The sequence below is a fragment of the Ixodes scapularis genome, unplaced genomic scaffold (assembly GCF_016920785.2).
Source record: "Ixodes scapularis isolate PalLabHiFi unplaced genomic scaffold, ASM1692078v2 PGA_scaffold8__174_contigs__length_109621045, whole genome shotgun sequence".
Taxonomy (NCBI): domain Eukaryota; kingdom Metazoa; phylum Arthropoda; class Arachnida; order Ixodida; family Ixodidae; genus Ixodes; species Ixodes scapularis.
Window position 1 is genome coordinate 14,699,929 of NW_024609883.1, and position 13,659 is coordinate 14,713,587.

General features: G+C 45.8%; 1 long non-coding RNA gene across 2 annotated transcripts; it reads left to right on the top strand.

Moving 5' to 3' along the window:
• Positions 1–200: 200 nt before the first annotated feature.
• On the top strand, positions 201–704 carry LOC120846680. Of its 2 annotated transcripts, none has more exons than XR_005717093.1 (3): positions 201–238; positions 293–367; positions 678–704. It is a non-coding gene; the product is annotated as an uncharacterized LOC120846680 (long non-coding RNA). The 2 variants fall into 2 exon arrangements; XR_005717092.1 differs by lacking the exon at positions 678–704 and adding an exon at positions 545–577.
• The last annotated feature ends 12,955 nt before the right edge of the window (positions 705–13,659 follow it).

Below are 13,659 nucleotides of genomic sequence, written 5' to 3' on the forward strand. Positions count from 1 at the left end.
AGCTTCATTAGCTCCGAACCTTCCCATAATCTAGAAATGTTTTGCTTCAATGTCCAAAACGTGTTGACTGCTGTGTTACACCCCCAACCCTGTTGCTGTCGTGTCCAACATTTTGTTAATTGCAGGTGACTTCATCTTGTTTCTAATAGCCAAATTTTTGCAGACCTCGTGGAGGCCAGCACCTCGCACAGCGCGCCTTCGGACAGCCAGCCGGTCACCCTGTCCAGGGCAGCTCATGGTGAGGAAACAACTCTGAAGCAACAACTTGTTTCTGATAACAAACTTCATGCAGATCTCGCGGAGGCCAGCACCTGGCACGGCACGCCTTCGTACAGCCAGCTGGTCACCCTGTCCAGGGCAGCTCCTGGTGTGGAAGCGACTCTGTTTGAAGCAACAACTTGTTTCTGATAACCAGATTCTTGCAGATTTCGTGGAGGCCAGCAGGTCGTACGGCACACCTTCGGACCCTGTCCAGGGCACCTCACGGTGAGGAAGCGAATCTATTTGAAGCAACAAATTGTTTCTGATAACCAACTTCTTGCAGATCTCGCGGAGGCCAGCACCTCGCACGGCACGCCTTCGGACAGTCAGCCGGTCACCCTGTCCAGGGCAGCTCACGGTGAGGAAGCGACTCTGTTTGAAGCAAAAACTTGTTTCTTATAACCAGATTCTTGCAGATCTCGTGGAGGCCAGCAGGTCGTACGGCACACCTTCGGACCCTGTCCAGGGCACCTCACGGTGAGGAAGCGAATCTATTTGAAGCAACAACTTGTTTCTGATAACCAACTTCTTGCAGATCTCGCGGAGGCCAGCACCTCGCACGGCACGCCTTCGGACAGTCAGCCGGTCACCCTGTCCAGGGCAGCTCACGGTGAGGAAGCGACTCTGTTTGAAGCAACAACTTGTTTCTGATAACCAGATTCTTGCAGATCTCGTGGAGGCCAGCAGGTCGTACGGCACACCTTCGGACCCTGTCCAGGGCACCTCACGGTGAGGAAGCGACTCTGTTTGAAGCAACAACTTGTTTCTGATAACCAGATTCTTGCAGATCTCGTGGAGGCCAGCAGGTCGTACGGCACACCTTCGGACCCTGTCCAGGGCACCTCACGGTGAGGAAGCGAATCTATTTGAAGCAACAAATTGTTTCTGATAACCAACTTCTTGCAGATCTCGCGGAGGCCAGCACCTCGCACGGCACGCCTTCGGACAGTCAGCCGGTCACCCTGTCCAGGGCAGCTCACGGTGAGGAAGCGACTCTGTTTGAAGCAAAAACTTGTTTCTTATAACCAGATTCTTGCAGATCTCGTGGAGGCCAGCAGGTCGTACGGCACACCTTCGGACCCTGTCCAGGGCACCTCACGGTGAGGAAGCGAATCTATTTGAAGCAACAACTTGTTTCTGATAACCAACTTCTTGCAGATCTCGCGGAGGCCAGCACCTCGCACGGCACGCCTTCGGACAGTCAGCCGGTCACCCTGTCCAGGGCAGCTCACGGTGAGGAAGCGACTCTGTTTGAAGCAACAACTTGTTTCTGATAACCAGATTCTTGCAGATCTCGTGGAGGCCAGCAGGTCGTACGGCACACCTTCGGACCCTGTCCAGGGCAGCTCACGGTGAGGAAGCGACTCTGTTTGAAGCAACAACTTGTTTCTGATAACCAGATTCTTGCAGATCTCGTGGAGGCCAGCAGGTCGTACGGCACACCTTCGGACCCTGTCCAGGGCACCTCACGGTGAGGAAGCGAATCTATTTGAAGCAACAAATTCTTTCTGATAACCAACTTCTTGCAGATCTCGCGGAGGCCAGCACCTCGCACGGCACGCCTTCGGACAGTCAGCCGGTCACCCTGTCCAGGGCAGCTCACGGTGAGGAAGCGACTCTGTTTGAAGCAACAACTTGTTTCTGATAACCAGATTCTTGCAGATCTCGTGGAGGCCAGCAGGTCGTACGGCACACCTTCGGACCCTGTCCAGGGCACCTCACGGTGAGGAAGCGAATCTATTTGAAGCAACAACTTGCTTCTGATAAGCAACTTCTTGCAGATCTCGCGGAGGCCAGCACCTCGCACGGCACGCCTTCGGACAGTCAGCCAGTCACCCTGTCCAGGGCAGCTCACGGTGAGGAAGCGACTCTGTTTGAAGCGAAAACTTGTTTCTTATAACCAGATTCTTGCAGATCTCGTGGAGGCCAGCAGGTCGTACGGCACACCTTCGGACCCTGTCCAGGGCACCTCACGGTGAGGAAGCGAATCTATTTGAAGCAACAAATTGTTTCTGATAACCAACTTCTTGCAGATCTCGCGGAGGCCAGCACCTCGCACGGCACGCCTTCGGACAGTCAGCCGGTCACCCTGTCCAGGGCAGCTCACGGTGAGGAAGCGACTCTGTTTGAAGCAAAAACTTGTTTCTTATAACCAGATTCTTGCAGATCTCGTGGAGGCCAGCAGGTCATACGGCACACCTTCGGACCCTGTCCAGGGCACCTCACGGTGAGGAAGCGAAGCTATTTGAAGCAACAACTTGTTTCTGATAACCAACTTCTTGCAGATCTCGCGGAGGCCAGCACCTCGCACGGCACGCCTTCGGACAGTCAGCCGGTCACCCTGTCCAGGGCAGCTCACGGTGAGGAAGCGACTCTGTTTGAAGCAACAACTTGTTTCTGATAACCAGATTCTTGCAGATCTCGTGGAGGCCAGCAGGTCGTACGGCACACCTTCGGACCCTGTCCAGGGCACCTCACGGTGAGGAAGCGAATCTATTTGAAGCAACAACTTGTTTCTGATAACCAACTTCTTGCAGATCTCGCGGAGGCCAGCACCTCGCACGGCACGCCTTCGGACAGTCAGCCGGTCACCCTGTCCAGGGCAGCTCACGGTGAGGAAGCGACTCTGTTTGAAGCAAAAGCTTGTTTCTTATAACCAACTTCTTGCAGATCTCGTGCAGGCCAGTGCCTCGTACGGCGCACCTTCAGACCTTAGCCCAGTGACACCATTCTCCTCTGCCAGCTCTGAATCAGGCGAGGCCTGTAAGTGTCTAATTTTCTTTGCTTATATGGATTCCTCTACGCTTTTCATCAGGAAGATTCTTCTGTGCAAATAGAAAGTTGGTGTTGCTTCTGGATATCTTTAGTTAACAGGCATTAATGAAGTAAAAGTTTAAGACTAAAAAAATATAAGGTGGTGTTGATATTTCACAGTATATAAATATAATGCAGAGTTGAGTGTACAAGCTCGACTCTATGGCCACATATATTGTTTGTCAGCTGGCAAATATTCTGTTTCTTGGTTCTAGCTATTTCACGCGCTTCCACGCCCAGTTTCCTCAAGTCAGCAGTGAGGCCTAAGGACGTCGTGAAGCGTCTTCAAGCCAAGGTCTCGCGCTACAGGAAGGCCGCCACAAGACTGCCAAAGCAAGAGCAGAAGGTGCCTCAGATAGCTACGGAAGCCCTCGCCATGATTCGCCCTCATGTCACTGAGGAGGTATTCCAGTTGGTGTCAAGTCATGTGAAACTGAGGTCCAAGGGCAGGGGAAAAAGATTACCGCTGTGGCTAAAAAAGTTTGCCTTGCACTTAAGTTTTTGTGGGCCGCAAGCGTACCGATTTTTGTCCGCACATTTCACTCTCCCTTCTCGGCGCTCCCTGAGAAGGTGGCTGTGTAATATCAAAATGACACCCGGAATTATTCCAGGAATTATTTCGTCTATCTCGACCAAGACGCAGTCGTGGAATGAACGGGACCGAGTCTGTACCCTCGTCTTTTACAAGATGCTCCTAAAAAAGTGCTTGGCCTATGATGTAACTCAGGATGTCGTTCAAGGATTTACGGACGATGGCCTCGAACGCACTTCCACAATCGCAGACCGAGCCTTGGTTGTCCTACTCTCTGGTATTTCTAAGAGGTGGGTTCAGCCTGTCGCCTACACTATTGGGCATACATCGACGCCATCAACCGTACTTGGTAACTTGCGGACATCCCTGATCGAACAGCTAAAGGACATCAGAATTACCGTAAAGGCTGTCACATGCGATCAAGGGGCCTCCAACGTCAGTTTGGCAAATCAGTTAGGTGTGTCGGTCAGTCAGCCATATTTTACTGTAAAAAATGAGCGTGTCTACTTCATTTTCGACGTTCCAGACCTGATAAAAACAACTCGCAACAATGTGCAAGCGCACAGGCTTCACATCGAAAATGAAGTTGTGGATTAGTCGTACATAGTACAGTTATACCATTCAACACATGAGATGCGGCTGCGATTGGCACCAAAGCTGACTGACCGGCACATTTACCAAAACCCTTTAAATAACATGAAAGTCAAACGGGTTACACAGGTTCTGAGCGCCTCGGTATGCGTCGCACTGTTGTCTCTTGTGTACGCAAAATAACTTCCAGAGGCAGCCGTGTCTACGGCATACTTTTTCGATCAGATGGACTAAGTTTTTGACTGTTTAGACAGTTCGAGGTGAAAAAAAAAAAAGCAAAAGTTGCGACATGAAATTCGGAAGGGAAATTCGGAGTTAGTTGAGTTCCTTTAGAAGCAGCTTTCTTAGATTGCAGCGTGGAGGTTTGAGGGGAGACGCCAGCCACAAACCATCATAGGCTGGCAAGTCACTATTAAAGCCATTCTGCTGCTCTGGGACGATGTTTCTCATAACTGTGACTTCCAGTTTCTGCTGACCCGGCGCCTTCAGCAAGATCAGCTTAAAAACATGTTTGGGCGTATTAGGCAGAAGCAAGGCTGCAATACAAATCTCAATGTGTCTCAGTTCACTTCTAGGCTGAAGCACATTGGTATTGAGAAGCTTTTCAAGCTTTCAGAAAAAGGTAATGTCGAAGACGACGGGTCTGGGCTCCTTGAGGAGTTGTCGCCATTTTCGCTTCAAAGTGAATCGCTTGCAGACATTGTAGATTGTGTACCGCCTAATAACTTTCCTCCGCTAGACAACATTGCGGAACTGCCAGCACATGGTGACTCGCACATCATTGGTGGATCTGCAACATACTATGTCGCGGGATTTTTGATAAAACGTTTTGCTGAGAAGACTGCGCCAGGTTGTTCATGTTCAGAATCGCTGAAGAATGAGCATGACACCCTGTACGGTCCTCATCAGTATTTTACCATGCTTAAAGCGTACCACATCCCGGGCAAGCTTTTTGAAAACCTGACCGTGCCATCGGAAGCTGCCTTCAGATACATCCAGCAGCTTGAGTTGCACTTCCTTTCTGTCATTGAAAGAGTGGCGCATCTTTGTAATGTCTGTGGTGTTTTGTATGCCAAACTCGTGGACGTTAGCAGTTTTATGTTTTGCACTAAGGAGTGCCATACAAAGTTTTTAAATATGTTTTGCAGAGTACTTTTCGGCTGGCATATACGCTTTATTAACCGGAATTCAGACAGAGTTAGGCTCCAAACTTGCGTCTCTGGGGCACAACTGGTGAAGTTTAAAGGGTGGCATAAATTTAAACATGCGTTTAGCATTATTTTTGCATTTTATTACATATGAGTTACAGGTTACATTTTTTACATATGAGTCATTGGGCCTTTCCTGGTCCTGTTCACGATTGCTGCTTTAGTTTGATGTGCAGCTTGTACATAGGCAAGAAGAGACATTGTTTGGACAAGAGCCGCGGGCTAGTCATGTTTTGAATTGCAATTTTATGTTGTGGGGGCAATCTGCAGGTGTGGAATATACAAGATTTGTTTTTGCAAGGTAGTTCCTTATCATAGATTCGACGGAATTGGTGGATAACAGATTGTTAAATAATGATTTGTTATGCTAAGAGTCTTTTTGTGCCCTAATAATTGATACTAGAAGTTTTTGTGCGCTAACAAGGCAGGCATTTTACACGGCGAGCTACTTAGGAGAATATGTTTGTGTGGGCACACAAAGAAATTTGTGTGGGCACACAAAGAAATTTGTGTGGGCACACAAAGAAATTTGTGTGGACTCTGAAGACTATACCACTACCCTGTGTGTGGACTATAGTCCGTAAAATATGGTACTTAACAGAACGGTGCACACTGCACGCCGAGCATTTCCAGGTGTAATTTGTAATGACCAGGTTGCAGGCCACCAGTCGACCAGTCTTTACTAGCGACTGCAGAACCACTTGATGTGTGTTTTTTTTTCTACTGTGTTCGTGTTGAATGTTTCTTTATGGGTATGGATCTTCGTATTGGGTCACCCGGCTTTGGTGTCAGTTGTGAACTTTTAGATGTTTCCTCCCTCAAACCTGTACAAAAAGGCTGATGAGGTTTTTCTGAAAAATATTCTTTGTAACACGTCCTGAAACAATCAAGTGCAAAAATAATTTAAACGGTCTTTTGTTTATTTTTATGTAAAGTAGCTATTTTTTTATGGTTATCTTCGTGGCCAAAATAAAAATTTTAATATTCGTTAATTGCTGCCTTCTGTTGGCTGTCCTGTTTTTCCTGTTCCGTGACATAGTTTTATATTTTATATTGGGATTGTACAGGGTTACCTCGTTACCTGTCTGTCCTGAAATTGTAAATGCATTTAACCATGCTTTTGAGTTGTTGAATACACAGTTCAAACGCCCAAGTAAATTCTAAATTAGCAACCATAACTAAAATTAAAATTGGAATTAAACTTGAGGAAGAAAACGAGAAGGACGGGCAACCATAGTTGGAAGTTTGTGGGACAGGCAGTCCGTCCTTCTCGTTTTCTTCCTGAAGTTTCATTATCTCTTACCAACACGGTAATTCTGGCGTTAAAATTGTAGTTAGTCCCGACAGCCTAGGTGGCGCAAGCTACCGCACAATACAGTTGGGAGCACTAATATTAGTTATCCATCCATTTGACTAATAGTATTCTGTGACTATCCATGTTGAAAAACGAAACCGAAAGCATCCAAACAGGAAGTCGAAAAACATTTCACGGCGGCCGCTAGGAGCGCTGGTAGTTGAGGGGGCCGCTTGGGTCTATTGGAGTGGCCACTCTTTACGTTCTACTATATTACTCTATGGTTTGTCTTTCTGGATGAACCAAGATTCCAGCAGCTTCCTCGGTCCCCACCTTTTATCCCTCGCCAAGGTCGATGCCTTGTCAAAGTCAAATTGGTGTCCTGACGTCCATGCGTGGTCGACGAGTTCGGTCTTGAAGCGGGTGGCATTCCTGGAATTGGCGACATCCCGTGCGTGTTCTTTTAGTCTTGTTTTTCTTTTTCGTCCCGTCTCTCCAATGTAGGAAGCGTCACATTCCTTGCACTGCACCTGGTAGATCACGCCCCTTTCTGCCTTTGGCGGGGTCGGGTCTTTTGGCTTGGAGGTAACATTGGCAATTGTTCTGTAGTACCCCCAACGGCCTGAGGGCGCGTCCCAATGCCTCCAAAACCCCCTTAACGTACAGGATGCACACGACGTCACGTGTTCGTTCGGCTCGATCCGGACGTCGACGGGACATTTGTTTCTTAACGCGATTGATAAATCGGTCGGGGTAGTTACGTTTCTTCAAAGCCTCCCGCACATGGCTAAGTTCTTGATTGCTAAGTGTTGAGTTAGATGGGACTGTTTCTGAATGATGAAGTAACGATCTTACAACTGAGCTTTTGTGATGAGTAGGGTGATGAGAGTGGTAGTCAAGAAAGTTTTGTCTGTCACATGGTTTACAATATATATGATACGGCAAGGTACTGTCGGTTTCATGTTCGCAGGTGAACTGAATTGAGGGGTGGACACTATTCAAACTGCGGTGAAAATCGGTTACGTTCTCTCTGTTAACTATTACAAATGTGTCATCGACATAACGACGGTAGAACTTCACGGGGAAATCAATGCCAGACACTAGAGAGTTTTAGGGAACCGTTCTTGCACATCCGATATGGTACGATGGGCCCTCCGGTACGCACTGTGCATATGGAGGTTCTCTGTGGTCGCGCATGCGTAGTGCGCATCGGAAGGTTCATCTTACCGTATCGGATGTGCAGAAACAGTTCCCTAAAACTCTCTATTACCTTTCCTCAACATATTCCATGACGAGATTCGAGACGGTTACCTCCATGTGTAGGTCCTATCATATGGTCCTGCAAGACTTCCCTGCCCGCCACAAGCTAGCCAATAATTCAAGGACGTAACGACGGCAGCGTATTCAAAGAGTGTAAAATAAAATGTATATAATATTTATAAGAACACCGTTAGCTTCACTGCTTGGCTCTCAATTTTTTAGCGCTGCAAATAATCGTAATCAAAATATTTTTATAATTGAAGACCCCTCGTCGTGCATCGAACCCAAAATTACGCTTACGTGAAACCTGATTCGGCGTGGGAGTAACTCAAATCACCGTAAACTTTTTTTTTTTTTTTTTTTCGACGTGGATTTTGCTTTTTAATCTAACTGAGGTACCACTGGCAGAACACGAATCGCATACTTGGAAGGTATGAGAACTCATTTAGCTGGTTGAGTGAAGGCTATCGCATTCGTTGAAGCTCCATTTGTTGATTCGAACTTTAACAAATACCCCCCCCCCCCCACACGCACCCATTCTCCCTATTCCTGTTTACCCAGTCATAGTCGTTCCCTCACCATGCAATACGAGTGCAAGTAACGGCAGTTTATAGAATATTGACGTTACACAGCCGTGATCGCACGGTTTTTAGAAGCGCTATAGAACGAGCACAAGCGTCGAATTTCGGTACTCTGACTAATTTCTGTCTCCCCGCCGTGACACCACACGAGAAAAGCGATTTCTTCCTGTCTGTGAAACTAGGAACACAGAAATCAACATATAATCCCGTACTAAAACAACGCGAAATGGATCTCTGCAGCCGATACCCAACCGTTCGCGAGGTGACTAGGCAAAAGCATATATTACCTCCGTGTCTCCTTCTGCACACCGCCAGAGAGTCATACAAACTCCTTTGCGCTATTATCAACACGATTGCGTTTGCAAGCCGGTACTTTGACTCGGCTGGGAGTCGTCCCTTCTGGCTTCCATAGCTCTCTATGAAACCAGAAAGGTAGATACTTTTCTACATTGGGAGGGTTTGGCCTGGGCTTCCAGTTATTTACGGCCAGAGTCACACTAGAGGCGCTTCAGCAATGTATCTACACGTTAAAATAGTACAAGTTCCGGGATTTCATTTTGATTTTCCAAGTGTGATGCGGGAACCGCGCCACGGAGCCCCGGTCGTTTCCGCTCTTTGTTATCGCTAGGATTTGACAGTGCTCAATCACAATGCAAGACACGCACAGAGCCACGCTCGCTTTTGCAATGCGCCGCCTAATAATGATATGTCTTGTGGAGACGTGCGCACATTTGTTTTGAGCAGTGTTAGCTCAATGGCAGCCCTTTCTGTAAAGGCGGATTCACACCGGGGATGTAAGCAGTCGCGAGATTCAACTACATCGCCACGCAAAAAAAAAAAGAAAAAAACAAGTAATTAGTTGGTCAATCTGACGTGCTCGATGAGCGAGTCCAACGCCTTCATTGGCGAGTCGCTTCTCAAAAACTCTCGCTCCGAACGCCGTTGGTTTGCTCGGCCTCTCCGCGACTAGAGTGCATCGCAAAAAGTCGGGTCAGCAAGCGACTGCTGAAATCCCGTCACTTTTTGCCCGCAATGGTCGCTTTTGCGATGAAAGTTAAATGGCACGACTAGATCGCATCGCCGGTGTGAACGCGCCTTAATGTCGAACCAGTCTCACGGCGCGTCCCGATATGGGCTTGTGTACCTACGCGCGAGTACAACATCTGGCACGATTTGCGTTTGCAAAGCCTGCTCCAGCCGCGTCAAAACATTCAGCCAACCTTTGGACTGCTGAAATCAAGAGACACCCAAAATAAGATAAAGTTGTTAGCCGAAAAAAACTTGATTCCTATTTAATTAAGATGAAGACCACCCGCGTACATCAAATACCTCATCAGCCGTACTCCAAGGCAGTAAGCCTAGTTCTGGCACTTGTTTGGCAACTTTGGCCCGTAGCTGCCAGATGACAGCAAAATATCGGGAAGCGAAGCCTAACTTGGGCACTCGTTTGGCGACTTGGGCCCAAAGGTGCCAGATGTCAACCGAACTACAAGGTAGTAAGCCTAACTCTGGCACATTTGTGGCGATTTAGCCCGAATGTGCCAGGAGACAGCCGAGCTGTCAAAAAGTGAAGCCTGACTTTGGCATTAGTTTGGCGATTTTGGCCCAAAAATGCCAAAGCTCTGCCGAACTACCAGGTAGTAAGCCTAACTCTGGCACATCTGTGGCGATTTTGGCCCGAATATGCCAGGTGACAGCCGAACTATCAAAAAGTGAAGCCTAACTTTGGCATTAGTTTGGCGATTTTGTCCCAAAAATGACAAAGATCTGCTGAACTACCGGGCAGTAAGCCTGAATCTGGCATTTGTTAGGCGATTTAGGCCCGAAGATGCCACATGACAGCCGAACTACCCGGCAGCGAAGCCTAGGTTTGGCACTTGTTTGGCGAATTAGGGCCAAGATAACCAGACTTTTCCCAAGGGAGGTCAGGTTTGGCACTACTTTGGCTTCTTCGGGCTTTTTAATGCCCTAAACTGCCAGACGCAAGCCAAAGTTTTGGCCCAGAACTCGGTGCTGCCTGGGTACGGACCGGTTACAAGTCATTTTTACCGAATAAATGCTTTCGTTAAAGCGAGTTTAGACTGCTTCTACGCCATCGACGTCTTCAACAGGAAAACCTGCCACAACTGTTTCGTTTTCGGTTTGGTGGTTTTGCGATCGCTTGTTTTCCTGTGAGCTTGACTTGACACTCATGTCCTGATGCAAGTGCTCAGGTAAGAAATAATATCAATAACACCACCGTTTAGCTGTGCTGTTTCGTAAAGGCAAATGTCAATAAGTTTGGCATAATTATAACTTATTTTTGCGGTTCAGTTTGACACAAATGCACCGCCATCCATTCAAGAATGAACGGAAAGCAAGACGTAGTACGTAGTCTTATTGTTCAGACGGTTTTCAACCCGAGGATCACGGAGTTGGCCGAGGTACGGTTCCGAGGCAATCCTTTCTTTGTAAAATGATGTGTTTCGTGTTTAAAAACAGTGGGAAAAGCAAACATTTTCTCAAAATGTCAGCGTCGACTCCCGACGGACGTCATGTTCCAAAATATTTTGGAAGATAGCGAGTGGCTTGATACGTTATCGCAGTGTTTATGAACCTTCGCTAGGAATTGGTATGGCGTGGCTATATATGTTTGAATCGAAACTGCGCTAACATATTTATTGTCTGTCGTGCACGAATCTCAGACATATTTCTCCACTTAAGGTGGTCCCCAGCAGCGGAGCTCCTTGGAACCAACGCCGGACAAGTAGGTAGTCCTTTGGTGGCCGGCATATGCTCACAGATTGTGAGGTGGTCGCCAAGTGGCAAGGAAGCATCCATGACGTCTAAATGCTATCGCAGAGCTGTATCAGAGACAACTTATAATAATCATAATAATAATAGTTTATTTTTATGAACATGGTGGAGCAAAGGGTAAAAGCCTCAAAGGAGGCTTGACCAGCCCTCGGCCCCGTATATTGGCATTGCAGCGAAAAAAAATATTATGTATATATATATACACATATATATATACACACACGTATATATGTATAGTATATCCACCAGATTACAAAACAGTTATTAGTCACCTAAAGAGATGGCAAGCACAGTCGTTGCAGACAGAAATTAAAAAAAGAGTGCATTCTGTATAGCATAAACAAATTAATGAATCATTTGAGTGGGGGAGGTAAATCAATGCTACATATAAAGAGAACGCAAAGCCTTGAAGGAGATAGAGTCAATGCGAATTGCTTTTTCTAGAAGGAAATTTAACAGTTTTGGTATGGTATGTCGCAACATTTGCCTACCATAGTTAGTAGAACAGTAAACAACCTTCCAATACGCCATGTGTCTAGATAAGTGAACGTGCAGATTTGGTGTCAATGCCGCTAGAGTTGACAACAATTTATAATGGTTCCTTTTTTCTGATTTTAAACTCAGAATCAATCTATATTCATAAAGGCTATGAATTTTTAATAAGCTAAACTTCTTAAACAAACTGCCGGTATAGAAATCATAAGGCACGTTGCATATTATACTAACCTTTTTTTTCTGCAGTAAAAATAATTTTTGCAAGTTTGTGAATGTGGTGTTACCCCAGACGAGGTTGCAGTAGCTGAGATGTGAATAGAATAATGAATTGTAAATTAAAAGCTTCACACTGACTGGGAGTGTTTTTCCGTTACGGAATGTCAGACCTATGATGGTAGATAATTTTGCAAGTAAGTGGCCAATGTGACTGTCCCACAACTTATGTTCCGAGAATATGAATCCAACACCTTTAAAATTACTGACAATTTCATTTGGCGTATTGTCAAGCACAATGCTTTTCGTTAGATTTACGCACTTATTTTTGGGTCGAAAAATGATAGCTTTAGTTGTATCAGTATTAATTTCTAAGCAGTTATCTTTTGCCCACACCCTCAGTTTGGACAAAGTGTCATTGGTGATTGTGACAAAATCGTCGCTATTATCTGAAGAAAAGAATAGGCTACTGTCGACGGCATATATGAAAACATTTGCAGGACTTATGTTTACAATGTCATTTATGTACATACTAAAAAGAAACGGTCCAAGAATACTCCCCTGTGGGACGCCTGAGTGAATAGGTTTAACGTCAGAAGGAAATTGGCCAATAGACATATTGGCAACGGTCTTGCAAGTAGGAACGTAGGAGTTCTAAAGGCAACCCGCGGACACCATAAAGCTAAAATTGTTTCAGTAAGATGTTATGGTTGATAAAATCAAAGGCTTGGAATTTTTTAAAAATATATTATTTTTGCTCTAGTAATGCTAATTCTGTCGATCGACCTTTCCCAAAACCAAATTGGGAGGGAGTCAGCAGGTTATGCTTATCAGAAAATTGAACTAGACGAGTATGTATTATTTTTTTCTAGGCCTTTGGAGAACACCGGGAGGATAGAAAGAGGTTGATAGTTGATGAGAATATTTTTCTCACCCTTTTTATGCAACACTGCAACTTTCGTAATCTGCATCTTTTCAGGAAATAACCCCGTTGTTAAAACAGATTAAAAATGTGACACAGACAGGGTGCTACTAAGCCAAGTATGTATTTAATAGGTCGAATTTGCAAATTATCACAGTCACAGCTACTGCTATTTTTCAATTGCTTAAAAACGGAGCGAACCTCAGAACTTGTGACAGGGTCAAGAAAAATAAAATGGTTATTTCTATACTCTAAGTAACTGCGGAACGCATCTGTGGTAGTATTGTCACTAACTAAGCCTGCAAAGTAGCCATTAAAGTGTTAGCTAAAGAATTACCATTCAAGTACATTCCTTTATGGACAATGCTATTTCCAGGCTGCCGATTTGTAACGCGATTTAAAACGGAGTTTACTTTTCTCCAAACAACATCCGCACGTGTAGATTGCGCCTGAAAAGAGTTAGTGTGATACACTGTCTTAGCTTTCCGTAGTATTTTTGTTATTTGATTTCTATAAACCTTAAAACTTAAAAGCTGCGACGGTTCTCTAGTTTTAACGAACTTCTGGTATAGCTTTTTTTTCCCTCAATTTTCTGCAACAATTCGGGTGTTATCCATGACTTGCGGATCTTTTTAGACAATTTCAATGTTTTCAAAGGAAATTGACGATTGTAAATAGTTGTACCTTCCCCC